At 37.3% G+C, this 18852-nt stretch overlaps 1 protein-coding gene across 1 annotated transcript in view; it reads right to left on the bottom strand.

The window, feature by feature from the left end:
- tp53i11a (tumor protein p53 inducible protein 11a) overlaps positions 1-18507 on the bottom strand; it is a 49458-nt gene extending 30951 nt beyond the window's left edge. The window contains exons 1-2 of the mRNA XM_051649783.1: positions 18419-18507; positions 16390-16489 (exon numbers count right to left, since the gene is read on the bottom strand). The gene's annotated coding sequence lies outside the window, so the exon portion shown is untranslated. The remainder of the gene's footprint in view (positions 1-16389; positions 16490-18418) is intronic.
- Positions 18508-18852: the final 345 nt, after the last annotated feature.

Raw genomic sequence — 18852 nt, 5'->3', positions numbered from 1 at the left:
ACATTGTCCAAAAAAAGTGTGTGCCTCCATAGTGCTGATACTTTAGAGAGTTGAGATGACCATTTTTGACAGTGCCTAACTCAATAAAGTTTAAGGAGTGAATGATCTGAAGCTATGAACCCAGATTAGTTATGTTGATATCATTGATTGGCTTTATGACAGCCAACAACTGCACATGTTGACCCTGGATTGCCAGAGAGGGAACTGCTATTTGTCAACAAATTCATTTTAGATAAACATCTCAATGTATAGCCTATAATATAATATAATATAATATAATATAATATAATATAATGTGTGTAAACATTAATGTTCAGTGTAATGAAGCAGGATAGAGTCCACACCAAATATCCCTCTGGGGACAATAAAGTATACTTTGACTTTTAATATAATATAATATAATATAATATAATATAATATATATTCACCAAGCACTTTATTAGGTACACTATTGTCTTAATAAAGTGCCTGACGTGGTCTTCTGCTTTTGTAGCCCATCCACCTCAAGGTTCGACTTGTTCTGCATTCTGAGATGCTATTCTGTTCACTACAATTGTACAGAGTGGTTATCTGAGTTAGGGTGTGTTGACACTTGGCAGGTTTGGTTTGATTAAAACGAACTCTGGTGTGATTGCTCTGTTAGTGCGGTTCATTTGAACAAGCGTGAACACTGCCATCCGAACCTTGGTGCGCACCAAACAAGCGGACCGAGACCGCCTGAATAGTGGGTCTCGGTCCGCTTCCAAACAAACTCTGGTGCAGTCCGATTGATATATGAACGCAACATGGACCAAAGACATCTAAACAGACCAAAAACAGGAAGTAATTTGCCTAATACTGACCTCAAGCATACCTGGTTCTTCTCATCATAGGAGCTATGTTGCCCATTACAGTTTGGTACAGGCGTCGGAACTGCCGTCAGCTGTCCTTGCAGCATATCTTCGTTTGCGTGTGCAGCGCAGTTTTGACTCCTTTACACATTTTATTAGCTCTTCGTTTGTTCTCAGCTGGTAAAAATACCACCATATATACATATATAAATCCAACGAGCGCATTTAGCCTAGCAGCCAGCATTGTTTTGGATGTTCGGCAAGTTCCGTCGCAAAAATATGTCATAAAAGCTGTCCAATAAGGTTGTGAATTTTTCCTGATGCCTTTTGTTTCATATCTTTAGGTTTGGTGTTAAAAATGCCAGTGTGAACGCTAAGCGAATCAGGACTAAATGTATTATTTTCTTTTCTGGTCCGGACCAAGAGAACCAAGAGAACCGAACTACAAGTGTGAACACACCATTCCTGTAGCCTTGAGGTCTGCATTCCTGTGGAACTCCCACAGGAACCACAGGACCCGATCAGATTTCTTGTGGCACGGGATTACATTTCTGAGTTGAAGGCGGTAGCGGACGGTACGTCCGTGAGTTGTGTGCAGGAGCGGGCGGTCAGAGAAGAGCCTAAAAAAATCAGATGTGGATATCTACTTTTATATTAGGCTATTAATTCATGAATGCAAAAAAAAAAAATTGGCTATTAATTCATTAATTTTTTTTTTTTAAACAAAACAATAATTATTATTTTATTTTACAATTAATTAATTTTTGATGACAATAAACAGAAAATTCTACATAAAAATGTGCACACAACACATGTATCTAATTATATTTAGAGTCAACTGTGCTTTACAAGAATGGCAGAGCAAAGCATGGACACACTGTGTCATCAAAGGGTGTGAAACTTGGACTGGAAAATGGTCAATGTAAGTGTTAAGAAACCAACCACAGGCAAGTCAGATGGGCATCAAGACACGCGTCATCTGATAATAGCAATAACAGAAAAATAAAACTTTATTTGTGTACACTTGTTGTCTATTTGTATGGCTTTTGCCCTATGTGGAAAACAAATGTGGGGTTGCGGGAACAGGAGCAGTCGGGAAGAAAATCACTGCGGGAAGAGAGCGGGTGAACATGGAGTAAAATTCATATTTGATGTATGATGCTGCTGACGTATGAGTGAGAAATTTCCAGTTCATCCATCCGTACACAGTTGCATTTCTACTGTGGCCAGGGAGTTCTCAAAACCTTTATCTACGGTGTAATTGGGTTGTTTCGCTTCATGGAAAAGGTAATTGCATCCTTACTAACATTAAAATAATGAAAACACCTTGCAATTAAGGCAATTCCTTTTTTTAAAAGTCAAAGTCAATATTATAACATAATATTAAAATATATAGACTCTATGATGTGGATAGATGACTCAGCTATGCTTTGGTTTGTTTGCGATTAACTCTTAGGGATTTAGCAGTCCTCATGATGACTTCTAAATTGTCGTGGATTTAGAAGCTACTGTTAGTGTTAAAATGCTCCATGAATTACTCTTAGATTAAAAATGTAGGAGTCCTAAAATTAGGAGTGACAGGCCTCTAATTTTTCAGAGTTGCTCTTACATTTCCAAATTAGGAGCTACATTTAGCCTTAAGATTTTTTGTGAATACGGGCCCAGAACCAGAAAACAGTCAGTGGCAATCAGAATCATCTTGGCAACCCCAGTGGTTAGTGAGGAAATCTGTGGCTATTTCCTATTTTTTACTATTTACAATAAATCAAGCATAGCGTCAGTTCAGGCAGGTCATGTGAGTCAAGCTCGCAATCAGCTGATACTCAGCTGATCATGATGTCTACCAATAAAATTCAGACCTCCAAGTCCTCCATTTAATCATTGCCTTATCTGCCTTTCCATTGCAGGGATGCAAGCTGCACTTAACACCCTCCTCCATCCCCAGCTCCACTTCTTGTATGGCAGTCTTGCGTTCTGCACTCTAAGACTACAATTGTTTGCCAGTTTGAAATTTCTATCTTCAGTGTGTTATTGTGCCTTGTTCTTGATTTAGCAACTTGATATACAGTATTTTAAGTTATTTAAGCATCCATTTAATCTATTATGTAATGAAGTATTGTACCATATTGCATTGTCAGAATTTTTAAAAATGAAACAATGTTGTAATATTTCTGCTGGATCTGTTCTGTTACCCCTGAGGTTTTTTTTATTCGTTGCACTCCCTGCTCTGTCCATGCATGGCTGCATGGCGGAGAGTTTGCCCAGAACTGAACCATACAGCCAACACCAACAGATTGCTTTTATTGTCTATAAGTGATTAAAGTATTCATTCAAGAACTCAAGTCAAGAATTGACAGAAGTGGTCCTGACGGAAATTACATTTCACATTTTGGGGCTTATCACAGAGAAGCATTCATTTAAGTTCTCAGCAGAAAATGATTTGGTTTACTGTGCCTTTAAAGGTGCAATATGTAACAGTTTTCATGTAAAAAAACTTTTTTTTTTTGCCAATGTGTGAACGGCTTGTAACGCAACTTAAAAAATGAGCCCTTCCCGGACTTCCTAGGTTCCCTATTAAAGCCTGCAGACAGATTTTCATGCGAAGGGAGTGGGTCGCTTTTGCCGGGAAAATCCAAAGGTTGTGACGTTTATGCGTACTCCCGAGAGCCTTGCCTCAGACAGTAATAGCTTCTCTTCCGCTATTCAACAGCGACAACAAACTGCAACACCAGGTAACGTTATCTTACAGATGGAATCCAGCAAACGTCCGGCTCCCAGCACAACACCGACTCCTACACAAACTCAGAGTAAGCCAAAAAAAAACAACAAAAAAAAAACATTTATCTACTGAATACAGTCTGGCTAAGTGGGAATGTGATCACGGTCGAGCGAAAAATAGAGTGAACAACAGCATTCCTGGAGGAACCTTTGTTCGGTTTTAGGGATCAAAACCGACCCTGAACTGGCGTTCTTCTTATTGGACAGGTAAGCTTACATAACTGCAAAGCATGTGAAATATAGTGCCATGAGGATTGATCTGTGTAATTTTAGCTAACTTGATCTTGCCTGCTAACGCTGACGAATTGCAAGCTACCTTGCTTCGTTAACTTTCAAATAATTTTTCAAATAATCTTCTCTTTATACTAAAAGTCAGGTATACAGGATAAATTTAAGCAAATATGCTGGTTTCTTGATCGTAGTACAATATATGACATACAAAACATATAATAGTGCAACATAACAGTGCAGTGCAACAGTAAACTGTCTGGTATAGTTCGGTAGTATGTAGCTGTATGTGTGGATCAGTATGCTATGTTAGCTGATAAGTAGCTTTAGTTTAGTCTCAAAGTCTGTAGTAAAACAATCAATAACTGTGTAATTTTAATTATGATACCTCATCTGTCAGCATGATGCCGGTGAATCGCATTCAGCCTCTTTGTACGTTAGGTCACTGTTTTGGTCGATGCTCGCTCGGTCACGTCCCTATGGAGTGTGTGCACGAGCTCGAGCACAAGCAACAGGTAGCTGGCTGCAGTTCACTTAATGGCCACAGGTGTCATTAATAACAAGGGTTTCTGAATCTTACATACTGCACCTTTAAGTAAAAAAATGCAATTCCTTTTTAAAATCTTAAAGCTGAAGTGCTATATACAGAGACAGCTATAAGAGAGCCATTCATAGGTTGATTTTCTTGAAAACTGTAAACATCCTTGTGCTTGTTGGAGTGGCTCAACTGCCCGAAACTTGACTCAAGCCATGGTGTAAGTTTATGGCTGGAGTTGGGGGACCACATGTTTGTTCTAACAATAGCAGACAGGAGGAGCACTCAAGAAGCTCTTTGAAAACAGCTATTTTTGCAACTCCATAAATGGTAATTGAATGTTACATACATAAAACAGAAAGTTGCATACCTACAACTGTAGGTAGCATTCGCTTTTCAAAACACTTAACACAAGTGAATACATGTTTTCACTGAGAGTATCGCATCTTGGCTAAAGTACAGTTTGTTATAAATAATCCACCTCAAATCAATGATTTTACATAATGGGGTGGTCCATCTCTAAGCGAAGCCTTAGGAACATCAACAATTCATCATCTTACAAGCATGAACTACCCAGAAATGAAAAAGCATTGTTGGGAAACAAAGTGTCCTTTTTGGCCTGTTGCTCAGTAACCTTTTTGTGACAGAGCCCTCTTGACCCTAAGCAAACAGTTTGGCAGTAATCTAGTCATTAACTGCTTCCTGCTGCCTCAGAAATCATTGCAGCCATGTAAGGTAGAGAGGTTTTGAAACTAGATGAGTTTGAATGTAAAGAACCCTTTACAACACAGACATTTCAGAGTTCAGACACAAACTAGTGCATAAGAGATGTCAATCCTGATCTCTGGCTATTCTCATGTCCTCACATCAGTCAAGCTTCCTCACTCACACACCTTCTCTTGCCCTGACAACAGACTCTAATACTCAGCAGATAGAAAAGGTCAGAGCAGATCTGGGTGGGATTTACAGCCATGCATATTGCATGAATTGGGATCTAACAGATTAAAAATTTTACCCCAAGAACATATTTGGAGTGCAAAACAATGAGATGGAGGTGCAGTTGCCTGAATTATTCTCTTAAACATCTTATAATCTGTGTGGTTGGGCAACACTTCAATGAAATATGAATGCACTGCCTTCTTGCATTACAGGACTGTGCCCGTGCTATACATCAAGTTGATTCCATTACAGTTGTTAGGGAAAGCAGTTTTTTCCCATTATTATGATGCAATGCCTTCAGCTTAAAGCAGTCATTAGCTGCAGGCAGAACCAACACCTTTTGAGAGAATCTGAAAGTGCCTCCAAGTCTGATGCTTTAGGCTGTCAGGCCTGTCATATTGATTTGAAGAGCACTGCATGATGTCTTCCGCTGGATCATCAGAACAGCTTCTGAAAGCAGCTGCATTCTGTCTACTAGAAACACTTTAGTTATAACGTTTGAGCAGACTTAAATACCAGATAGCAAAATGGGCTGTTTTAAGTTGACAGTATTTTTAAATAATAGGCTACATAATGAAGCACTTTTCCCTCACAGCAAAATGCTCATATTTAAGCAGGTGCTGACATGAATTTATACCATGTATACACAGCAAAAACATCCAGAGCTACCTAAACGTAATATCAGATACAGAAATAGTACATTGTAATTTCTGTGAATTGTGCCTCCTGGCAGTTGGCATGTGAAGGAAAGCTCTGTCTGCTGTGTGCAAATCTGAGACCTCCTCTGAATCATGTCAGAGGAAATAATTTGAGCATGCAGTACACTACTGGTAAAGTGAAACAGTGATGACATCATTCTCAATATTCTAACCTATGAGGTTATATACTGGGCCCTAAACAGTGGTACACAGAGAGAACAATTCAGTTTTTCCACCAGAAGTCTAAAACACAAGAACTGTTTAAATTGACAAAGCTTGAAAGAGAAAGACAAATTAACAGTTTTTGTTTATATTTCTCTCCACTTGAACTAATCTGATCTTAATCTGGGTGGCCAGATTAAATCACATTCATACTGTTAGAGGGTAAAGAGTCTGAATTGACCAAACCAGAATTTTCAGTTAATAATATACCAGCAATAATTTGATTCACCCACCGGAAATTTGTCTCCCACTCTCTTCCTTCTCTCTGTTGGCCCAGAGTAATAACAAACTAAACTGCATGCTTACACAGCATGCCTAACATCTCCAAGGTCCAAAACTAGGTAAATGCATTTTAGTACCTGCCTTTTCTCATTCTCCCATACAGTAAGGATCTAGTGGCAAGGCTAACAAACAACTAACCCTCATGCATTATTCAATCTTTCACTAATGCACTGTAAAAATTGATAAGCTTACTTTAATGAGCTATATCTACCTGATATAACACTTGAAATTAGTTTTGTTGGTGTAACCTAAATTATTCAGGTTGATTCAGACATGTTAAATAATATTTCTTACTTGAATCAAAACTTTTTAGGTTAAAAACATTTTCAGTGTGTAAATAGTCTTTGGTACTTTTTGCCTTGAAACAGTGAGGTCAGGGACCTTTCAGAGCCTATTCTTAACGATGCAGGCAAACATAAGTGATGCATATTAGAAGGATGCAGACTCATCATATGTTATTCTCAGCTTGCTATTGTAACCCACAAAAAAGAATACCTTCATATTTATAATTTACAGTATTTACCTTCTAATGTAGTCAATAACTAATACTGTCACCAATAACTAATAATTTTTCTTTGTGTTTTTGATGCACCACTCAGGGTAAGGCACTAAGTACTAACCCTAACCCTACACTGTCATAAAGTTTACAGTTTAGCTCTTAAACAGTTTAGCTCAATTCCAGATGCTCTTGTCTCTACAAGTATGATAGCTCTGATATATTATTTCACAGCCATTTCTTATCATTTTAAGGTTCAGTATTGACCTGTTTCAGTAACGTCACTTTATCCTCGCAGCTGCCATATTTGTGACCATCAGCGGGAGGAAGCAATGGCAGTGAATGGAAAAATACTTGTGAAACGATATCAAGAAAAAAACGTAAAAAGCTTGCTTTTGATCCATGTCAAGTCCCAGAAAAAGTGTATATAGGTCTAAAGACAGCAAAAATATTGCCAAATTTGACCTTTGCGGACATTTTAATATATTTTATCTACGTTTCATCTCAGTACGCCAGCAAGTCTGATTTGAGTACTTTGCAATTAACTCAGTTGGCCTCTATTTAACAGTCTGGTGTAATACCGTTGGGAGACAACAAGAGGGTGATTTAACATTTACTGAAGCTGGGTCACGGGAAGGAAAGCACCAGTATCACACGCAGAGGATGAGCTGATGCGGCAAAGCAGAAGGCAGTCAAAAGTTACAAATGATTTTGTACTTCAAGAATGAAAAAAGTGACTTTGATGAGTTTGTAGGTTAGTGTATGAAACTGGTGCGCAAACTGAACGATTAGAAATGGTGATGTTTATTATACAATTTCTCTCTATGTAGCCTTGAAGAGGTTTCATTCAAGCTGTCAAACCACAAAACAACATACTTGTAACTGAAAATACATTGTGTAGGCTATATGAAAGATACATATACACAATATATCATCCAGCGATGGCCAAAGTAATCTTTGTCTTTTGATAATGATTTGGGTCGAATTGCGAGATGCGAGTTGCGCTCAGTGGCACTGCAGAATTTTGACTCGGAGCGTTAGCGGTGTGTGCATACCTTTGTAGAAAATAATTGTTACGAATTTCAGGTCGTCTGCCAGACGCGTTCAGAGTGCGACCTCCTTTAATTTACCCTGCCGCTCACACTTTACCAAAGCTGTGTTGAGAAATATGTTTGAAAAGACAAAAACTATTTTGCAACAAGTAGTCCTATTCATATATGAAAAAAAAATCCCAATATATATAAAAAATCATCTTGAAAATCTTCAGATTATCGATGTGAAAAAGGCATCAATCCCAAGTCTTTTGACTAACATTAGTATATAAACATTAAACATATACTATATATTGACATTATAGTGCTTTTCTATTTATAACTATGTGTAACAATTATGACATAAGTTTATACAGTCTGGGTGTTATGAATTTAACATCATCCTATGAGCATTTCCAGTTTAATTGTATCAGACTCAATTATGTTATACTGTCAATATAACTGACACGTGTACAGATAACTGACATGTCTGAATAAATGAGCAAAAACCATCAAGTGTTTTATCCCTGCTCTCCCACTTCATTGCTGCTTTACTTTGGCAAAATGAAGCGGTGTCACTTGAAAGACATAACTTTATTGAAACAAAAATAACATTTTGGCTCTGGTAAGTAAACACCAGTATCACATTTTCAAGATTTATAAATATAATTTTTTTTTCGCTGACTTTTGTCACATCCCACAGTGCAGCACACTGAAGAAATATAGAATTTTGGTCACAAACATGGCAGCGTGGTCATATGGTGTCCTCACATGAAACAGGTCAATAGGAGTATAAAAGCATAGAAGGACATTTGCAGTCATTCCCGACTGGTAAAAGCCCTGTGGTAAAATATACTACATTTGACCAAACCAACTCATGACTTTTTAAGGCCCCGATATACTTCCAGAGAAGTTCTTATTCGTTGTTCATTCAAGGGTAAAAATAAGTTCTAAACAGCCGAGCAAGGGTATACTGTTCCGGAACATTCAGACACCCGCCACACTGCTATGGGAGGGCGTTTAGAAGTACATTTTAATATGAGGACGCTACATGTAAAACATAAACTAATGTGACATTAAAATGTGTTATCAATGACTTTATGCCTCATTATATGAGTAGAATTCACATGAGGTCAGTAAAAGAAGTTGTTTTAACCACTCGATGATGATTTAAAGTAATATATATGCAGTAAGAATTGTTTAATTTGTCTTGTTTAGATTCTGATTTCAATTAGAATTAAGAAGGTAAGTAGCAGGTTAGAATTTTTGCTAAAAGTTCGCCCAGGCGAGCTGTTACCAACCACAGAAACACCTTTTTGCCCAGATTTTGTTCTAAATTACATCATACCCGTTTGTTCTTCGATTTCGTATGAAGTATATCTGGGCCTTAAATGAGAATAGATTATCTTACATTACTACTCCCCTCCTCTATTCGTTGAACAGTAATGTTTTAATTGTCTTTAACAGCACAATATAAACTTCTGCTATTGTTTTGCTGTTGTCCAAATGTAAGATTTTGTTTTTACAGACTTGGTAAACTGGAAAAGCACAGCTGTGTAAGAATGCTCAGCATTTAATTAATGAATCTCCTACATTTATGGATTTATTGATTTAAAATCATTTAGTATAGCTTAGTACTAGATAACAAACCAGAGTCTGACAAAGACCCTCAGAGCTAATTAGGTAGAGGATTTAAAAACCCTCTTTGTGTGCAGTCATCTGTGACAGACAGTGAAAGTGTTAGGATGTTCTTTCCATGAACATGTGTGAGAGAAAAAAAATCTGTCATGTTCATATTTAAAGGCTACAACCATTCTGCAATTTCTGTTTCAGAAAAAATTTGTCTGTCTTTTCAATGTTTAAGTGGAATGGAGCATCCTGCATCAATAGATTTTTCATATCGTAGACATTGGAGAATATTGATGGGAGTGTCAGCTGGCAATTGCAAGAAAGACAGATGCAGTTAAAGTCAGAAGTCTACATACACTTAGGTTGAAATCATTAAAACTCATTTTTTAACCACTCCACAGATTTCATATTAGCAAACTATAGTTTTGGCAAGTTGTTTAGGACATGTACTTTGTGCATGACATGAGTAATTTTTCCAACAATTGTTTACAGACAGATAGTTTCACTTTTAATTGACTATATCACAATTCCAGTGGGTCAGAAGTTTACATACACTAAGTTAACTGTGCATTTAAGCAGCTTGGAAAATTCCAGAAAATGATGTCAAGCCTTAAGACAATTAGAAATTAGCTTCTGATAGGAGGTGTACTGAACTGGAGGTGTACCTGTGGATGTATTTTGAGGCCTACCTTCAAACTCAGTGCCTCTTTGCTTGACATCATGGGAAAATCAAAATAAATCAGCCAAGACCTCAGAAAACAATTCTGTACCTCCACAAGTCTGGTTCATCCTTGGGAACAATTTCCAAATGCCTGAAGGTACCACGTTCATCTGTACAAACAATAGTATGCAAATATAAACACCATGGGACCACGCAGCCATCATCCTGCTCAGGAAGGAGACGCATTCTGTCTCCTAGAGATGAACGTAGTTTGGTGTGAAAAGTGCAAATCAATCCCAGAACAACAGCATAGGACCTTGTGAAGATGCTGGAGGAAACAGGTAGACAAGTATCTATATCCATAGTAAAACAAGTCCTATATCGACATAACCTGAAAGGCTGCTCAGCAAGGAAGAAGCCACTGCTCCAAAACCACCATAAAAAAGCCAGACTACAGTTTGCAAGTGCATATGTGGACAAAGATATTACTTTTTGGAGAAATGTCCTCTGGTCTAATGAAACAAAAACTGAACTGTTTGGCCATAATGACCATTGTTATGTTTGGAGGAAAAAGGGTGAGGCTTGCAAGCCGAAGAACACCATCCCAACCTTGAAGCATGGGGGTGGCAGCATCATGTTGTGGGGGTGCTTTGCTGCAGGAGGGACTGGTGCACTTCACAAAATAGATGGCATGACGAGGAAGGAAAATTATGTGGATATATTGAAGCAACATCTCAAGACATCAGCCAGGAAGTTAAAGCTTGGTCGAAAATGGGTCTTCCAAATGGACAATGACCCCAAGCATACCTCCAAAGTTGTGGCAAAATGGCTTAAGGACAACAAAGTCAATGTATTGGAGTGGCCATCACAACACTCTGACCTCGATCCGATAGCAAGCGTATGCGAGCAAGGAGTCCTACAATCCCGACTCAGTTACACCAGTTCTGTCTAGAGGAATGGGCCAACATTCCAGCAACTTATTGTGAGAAGCTTGTGGAAGGCTACTCAAAATGTTTGACCCAATTTAAACAATTTAAAGGCAATGCTACCAAATATTAACAAAGTGTATGTAAACTTCTGACCCACTGGGAATGTGATGAAAGAAATAAAAGCTGAAATAAATCATTCTCTCTATTATTATTCTGACATTTCACATTCTTAAAATAAAGTAGAGATCCTAAATGACCTAAGACAGGGAATGTTTTCTACGATTAAATGTCAGGAATTGTGAAAAACTGAGTTTAAATGTACTTGGCTAAGGTGAATGTAAACTTCTGGCTTCAACTGTACTTTATTGATCTAAGAGGAAATTAAGTAAGTCAAATGATTTCCCTTCTTAATATGTGACATATGCTCAGACAATATTGCTTTCACTGCGCTGATATTTAGAGCTGATTTATAAGAAATATTTCAGCAATAATTTTGCTGTACTCCTTCACATGAAATCATCTGTCAAGACCCACATAAAGCCAATACAATTGCAGTGTTTATTAAACTAATGTCTTGTGGGGGATTTTAGCCTGATAATGACACTTAAGAGCTAACTGAGTAGGTACTGTGCATCTTAAACTAAGAACCAAAGACAGAACGCTTCACTGACATTAGTGAAAGAAACATTTGAAAGATACACAGAAACAGCCATGCCCAAAAGCAAAAGAAGTAAAATGGATTGTCCTTGCCTTTGTTCCTAAACCTAGTGAGCTGTCTATGCAGGTAGCATTTTAAGGCATCATAGGCACGTTCCTGATACACAGGTTGTTCTAAACGATAGGCAGCATAATTATGATGCTTAAGATATCTTCTTTAGGCCAAAATCTAACAGTACTGCGTGTATCCTTTTGGAGACAGCAGTCCCATAATATATTGCAACAAACAATCCAAGATGACAAAGCAAGGGAAATGCTGATTTTAAATATAGCCTACTTTAAATTCATTCTATACTATAGGCATAATTAATGTTTTACCCAGTATTTGTGTGTGCTATGTAGCTATGTATTTCTGCTTATTAGAGTATCAATTTGTAGCAACAAACTCTATTGAAGTCAGAGACTGTATGAGATGGGTCACTGGTATACTTATGAATGGGAGAACTCATAATGCTGAATATAGTGGCTCTAGGAATGGAAGTCCCGCCATACAGTTAAAATAGCCAATGACCTTTTTAATAAAGATATCGCCCGTCAGTTTTCATCAAGAGTGCGCATGCGCATTAGCTGGACCAGCCTGAAATTATTTTTTTTTAGCATGACCTGAGCTAGAGAGGAACAATTTATGATAAAATAGTTGTCAGATCTTATTGCTGATTTGAATTATGTGATTTGATCGTTATCTTGATCAATCATTTTGGAGATATCGTTTTTTCCCCATTCAAGCAGATAGGAGCTGTACTTTGGCCCACAGGTTGCCCAGAGGCATTATGAACATGGACATCGAGTGACAGGGACTTTGGGGGAGTCTCGAGTGTGCTTCTCATGAGGTGCACTATTTGTAAGATGCACAGAGATGTTGCTCATGTCAAGTGTTCCAAGTCATATTCCAAGTCCTCTGTGTTCCAAATCGTCTATGGAAAAAAAATCTATGGGATTTTTACTTTGGAACCAGACTGTTGTGCTCTGGATGTTTTTATTAGGATTTTTTATTTCAATTAGGATGCTGCCTATGTAGGCAGTAGACTGCAAGGCAGCTCACCAAGTTTTGGAACAAAGCCCATGTCTAAAATAAGCTTTTAAATACAAGTGCTAAGTGGATAAAAGATTGGGCTACCAGAATAACAACTCTGACAAAAGTCTGTTCTCTCTCAAATCTCGCCTTCAAGTCAGAATCAAAATAGGAAGTTTACCCAAACCTCAAAAATTCTTCTGTGAAACACTGTAAAAACGTTATGATGCAATATTGAGTAAACATTGGCTTAATAAGCAACAAATTTGAATCTAAGCTTCTCATAAAACCATCATTTATCACCATCTGAATCTCTATTTATTTTTACAATGTTGGGCAAAAGGATCTACAAACCAAATTTAAAAAGATGATGAAATACACATTTCCAAAACGAAGAACTTGTTTAACAAACAAGAAGCTTGGGTGCTTTTCCTTTATATTTACATTTATTTTCTTTATGCTCTCTTGCCAAATTGACTTGCAAGAAAGGTCATGTAGATGATGACTTCAGTAGGAAACAAAACCATAGCAAGTACAAGCACTGAACAAGATGAGGGCTTTTAAATGGACAGAAGAGTGTGTTAGTCTGCCAGATACAGCTGACTTCCACAGCTGGTGGGTAGGGTGTTTGGTCCTGATGATAACAAGACTAAGCCGTTGGCTTCGATGAAGGCCAGAGGCAGGGTCTTTAATTTGATTCTAGCAGCAATAGGAGGCTAACTGAGAGACACTCTGTGTTATGTTTAATAAACCTGAAAACTTGCTTGACATTTTTTCACCTACACCAACATCCAAATCAAGTACCAGGCAGTGAATCCAGTGATCTATAGGTGACTTGTAAACATGCTTGCTATACTGCTATATAAATGAATTGCCCTCGAAGGTCACAGTCCTAATCTGACAGTCATAATCTAATCTACAAATCTGCCATTGAAATCACCTAGTTATGGGAACAAAGTTTCCTCCTGACCCTTTTCTGGCCCCTGGCTTAGTGATGCTTCCGTCATTTGACCAAGCTTGGAGCCATTACCACAATCAGAGCTGGTAATGTTTCACATCATGAAGCACAGCATGCATTTTCCTCAGTGAGTCACTCCTGAGCTATCGCATAATTAGCATTTTCTTCACCAAAAGGACACAAAGTCTGAACACATTTTAGGAAAGCTTTCCATCTAATATCGTCTTAAGTGTCCTGGTTGTATTACCATATATGAGCCCTAAAAATCAAGCCAAGTCGATACAACTGGATTAATATTCAGCAATGTTTAGTTTCTTTTTCTGTTATTAATGACACCTGTGGCCGTTAAGTGAACTGCAGCCAGCTACCTGTTGCTTGTGCTTACGCTCGTGCACACACTCCATAGGGACGCGAGCATCGGCCAAAACAATGATGTAACGTACAAAGAGACAACGTGATTCACCGGCATAATGCTGACAGATGAGGTAGCATAATTAAAATTACACAGTTATGATTGTTTTAATACAAACTTTGAGATTGCATATTATATTCGACTCTCCAGTGCTGGAACAGGTCTAAAACAAAGTGTGGATATAGGTCTGACTATGTGAGACTATAGTTTGAAGTACTGATTTTTCTTTGCATGATACATTGACTGCATTTATATGATAGCCTACGTCGGTGTTAGCTAGCTAGCCAGCTTTATCAATAGCTGTTAGCTAAATTTGGTGGATGATGACAGTAGCTGTTTATAAAATAGACTGTACATTGTAAATATGTTGACACAATTCAGTATTGATGTGATTCCATCACAACTGTCATTTTGATATATCGATGCGCTATTGTTTTATAATAATAGTATGTATATATTTTCTGTATAACCAAGTTACGTTACACAAATGAATGGGTCTTTTTGCATTATCTTGAACATTGTCTAGCATTCATTTAATGTGTTATTGCAGTTTACCTTACTGAATAATTACAGATTAACACTGTTTATGACAGTTAATGTGCAGGCAAGATCAAGTTAGCTAAAATTTCACAGATTAATCATTATGGCACTATATTTCACATGCTTTGCAGTTATGTAAGCTTACCTGTCCAATAAGAAGAACGCCAATTCAGGGTCGGTTTTGATCCCCAAAACCAAACGAAGGTCCCTCCAGGAATCAAATGCCCTGCCGATGTTAACTCTAGTTTTCACTTGACCACGATCACGTTTCTGCTTGCCAGACTGGAATCAGTAGATAAAATGTTTTTTTTTTTTTGGTTTAGTTTGTGTAGGAGTCTGGGAGTCGGACGTTTGCTGGATTCCATCTCTAAGATAACGTTACCTAGTGTTGCAATTTGTTGTTGCTGTTGAATAGTGGAAGAGAAGCGATTACTGAGGCAAGGCTCTCGGGAGTGCGCATAAGCGTCACATCCTTTGGATTTTCCCGGCAAAAGCTACCCGCTCCTTTCGTATATGAAAATCTGTCTGCAGGCTTTAATAGGAAACCTAGGAAGTCCGGGAAGGGCTCATTTTTTAAGTTGCGTTACAAGCCGTTCACACATTGGCAAAAAAAAGGCGAATATTATTTGAAAATTGTTACATATTGCACCTTTAAGGAGGTTTATTAAAAATGCAGGACCATTTGTCAAAATTTGTGACAAAAGTCTGACAATAGGCTTTAATTTTAAATTCTTAGGGAGTTTTTCCCTGCAACTGTCCAATTGTTTGCTTAATGGGGGATTTGTAAGGCATTATTCTTTGTAAAGATGCTTTGATAAAAAAATACATTGAACTGAATGTTAGTGTTATTATACAGAAGGCAAGATTTTCAATGAATAATGACTTACATTTTAGTCTGTTCCTTACTAAAAGTGGTTATTTGGTTGTGGAAGACTTGGAATATAGGGCACAAGTTGTATGGACTACGTTTGTGGAGCTCTGTTAAACTGTAGTCTGTATTGCCATCTTCTTTCTTTGTATGGAAAAGAGCAGCCTGCCATTCTGCTAAATGTCTTTTGTGTTCACAACAGCTATGCCCATATAACCTTTGCTCTAAGCATGGAACTAAGTTTCTGTGAATGTGCAGGGAATGTACAAAAGTACAATCAATAGTACAATCTTTTGATATTGGATATATCTTAAAAAATCAAAACAGAAGTGTATTTTTGTATTTATTTAACTAATATACATTTGAATCATCAATATCTCTGTTCTATGCTAGTAAAAACTGAAGAAAAAAAGTGCCTCAGTTAAACTGGGTTACACTTGATGTCTTATTTAGAAAAATATTAATGAGACCAGAGATTTTCTGCATTATTAACATAATTATGCTATTAATACATTTTGCTAAAAAAAAAAAAAAAAAAAAAAAAACTGACAAGATTAATTTGTACAATAATTACGTGAAAACAATAGACAACAAATAGAACCCTTCCAGCCCCACACTACTTACTTAAACAATTGAGAATGATGCAGAATCCAAAATCCAACTCTTAGCTCCAGTATCCCCCAGTAAATACTCAGATACGCATTCCACCATGCACCTTTGAGATCTGAAAAACAGAGAAAATTATTAATTAATGTGAAGCAAGTAAAAAAAAAATAATTCAGACAGTGTAGAGGACTGACTAAATTCAGAGTGCTTATAAATCTAGACAAGTAATTGTTTCATATCTTACAGTAAGTGAAAGCATTTTTCTGTCTTGTCTAGATTAGAGTTTCATTCACATGTGAACATTCAGTGCACCTGGTTATATCCTTCAGATTTGTGAAAATATGTTTGTGAAAGGAGTCAAGCTTTGTATGAAACAGGTAAGGTTGCATGATAATTAATTATATCTTAGCCAGGAATATCAATGATTTGCAAAAATGCACATTTACAATCTTTCTGATTTAAGGACTTGAAAACAATTGACAGAAATAAAAAAAAATGTTTTAGAAATTCACAAATCAGCCTGGTTTATTCAGTTGGTTTCACTTCCCTGGCATGTAAACTTGTTGTTATTATACACATTAAAATGGAAAAATGTTAAATTGAAATATCGATGGATTTCAATTGTGTAAGTGACGTTATCTGAATTCACAAATCAGCACTAAAAAAATGTACCAGTTTTTAGGACTGTAATTAGTTTGTTGTCTTAAACAAGCAAAGGAAATCCCCCGAATCGCTAACTGCAAACTATTTTTACTGTGTTCAGTCAAATTCCCCATTAACTTGTTGAAGAGCAAGCTCCAGTTCTGCCTCGGCTATTGAGACACATCCTTTGCCAGGCTTCTTGAAGCTGCATGCGAAGCGTAGATTGGATGGGGGAAATGCCTTTAAACATAACTTCCGTACGTAATTATTTCAAATCATTTTAAAAGCCAATGCAGGCACTTTTGAAAAACCTGTTGCCAATTATTATTACCGCTTACCTGACTCTTGCTACAATGCAGAGTGCTTTAGGTGCAATTATGTGCTTCTGAAAAGTAGACAAGATTGTTAACACTGTTTCTGTGTTGTCATTTACAAAGTGGAAACAGTAAGGCTGAAAGTCACAAGTAGCAAAAAAGGATTTTAAATCAGTAAAAACTTTAACTGACAATACTTTGTCATTCAATATAAGCAAAAGCAGCGGATGTTGTCAAATTAATGTTATAGTATGTCCATCATCCAAACTGCCAATTAGAAAGTAGGCTAATCCTGTCTCCATGCATAATCAAAAGGTTTAAGATTATTTTTTATATGATAATACACCCAAACTACATAAAACATTACAGGTTGACATCTATCAGATGGGAACCTGGTACATTTATTATAACGAAAGTGTGAAACAGCGTTGCAACCACTAAACAAGGACTTTTCTTTCTCTTGTGAAGAAAGATGCTGAGAAATAATTGCTTATTACCTTCCAATAAAGGATTTAAAATGATTTTAGATTATATTAAACTGTATTAGCTTAAAAAGGAAAAACAGTAAATGGCCCACCTAAGTCAACGGACGTCTATCCTTGAAGTTTGTGTCCTTGGCTTGCACTAAAGATGAACAGTAGACTACCAAACTATTCATAACACCTTTACTAATTCATGCTTTGTAATAAAGACACAATGTTGGAGGTGAAGACAAACAAACTGCAATAACGTTTGACAGATAGCACAGACCACAGTTTTGAAAGGCGAGTAGATTTATTTATTCACTAACTTTTTCTATGCCAACAAGCTGTTCTTTATGAGCTACACCTAAATCAGCAAACCATTTAATAACTTTAAGTTTATCATAAGGTTTTTCCTCCATTATATTAATCGGACCAAATAGACGAGTAAATAAGTAGCCTAACTATTTACACTACGCGTACACTCCCTGGCTTAAAAGGTGGGGAAATTGTTCAACACTTTTGCCTCCTTCAGATCAAACTAACAACGATCTATATAGCCTACTATAATGCTTGACTTTAAAAGAACTGACACATTTTATCAGAAAGAGAAATTATGATCACTTTTACCTTTTATCGTAGGAGTACAAACAATCCGTGGTTTGCAGCCTTGATATAGTCGCCTGTCCTGCGTTCGCGTGCTACAGTTTGCCAATCGCCAATACAGTACGAGCCACACACACACTTACCGTAAGGACTGAAATAGATTCATTCGCGCGCTATGGCGGGAATCTACCGTAACGATTGTAGCTGAGTAAACATTAGATAATCGCCTTCACGATTAAGCTAACAGCGTTTGTCTCGTATAGGACTGATTTGGTCTCGATCTGAAGCTGAAGTTGACTTATTGGCTGCTTTACTCTGTCACTGTTTCAAAGAAACTTTAAACCACAATATATGTAAGACCTACTGTACGTGCTAGAAAGGACAAGCAATGAGGAATAACAAAAGCCAGCAAACTGAACTGGTGAGCATGCTGTCCTCAGCAAAAATCCCGAGCATCT

The sequence above is a fragment of the Myxocyprinus asiaticus genome, chromosome 2 (assembly GCF_019703515.2).
Source record: "Myxocyprinus asiaticus isolate MX2 ecotype Aquarium Trade chromosome 2, UBuf_Myxa_2, whole genome shotgun sequence".
NCBI lineage: Eukaryota > Metazoa > Chordata > Actinopteri > Cypriniformes > Catostomidae > Myxocyprinus > Myxocyprinus asiaticus.
Note: the sequence above shows the minus strand (reverse complement) of the source record. Positions and strands in the feature narration are given on the sequence as shown.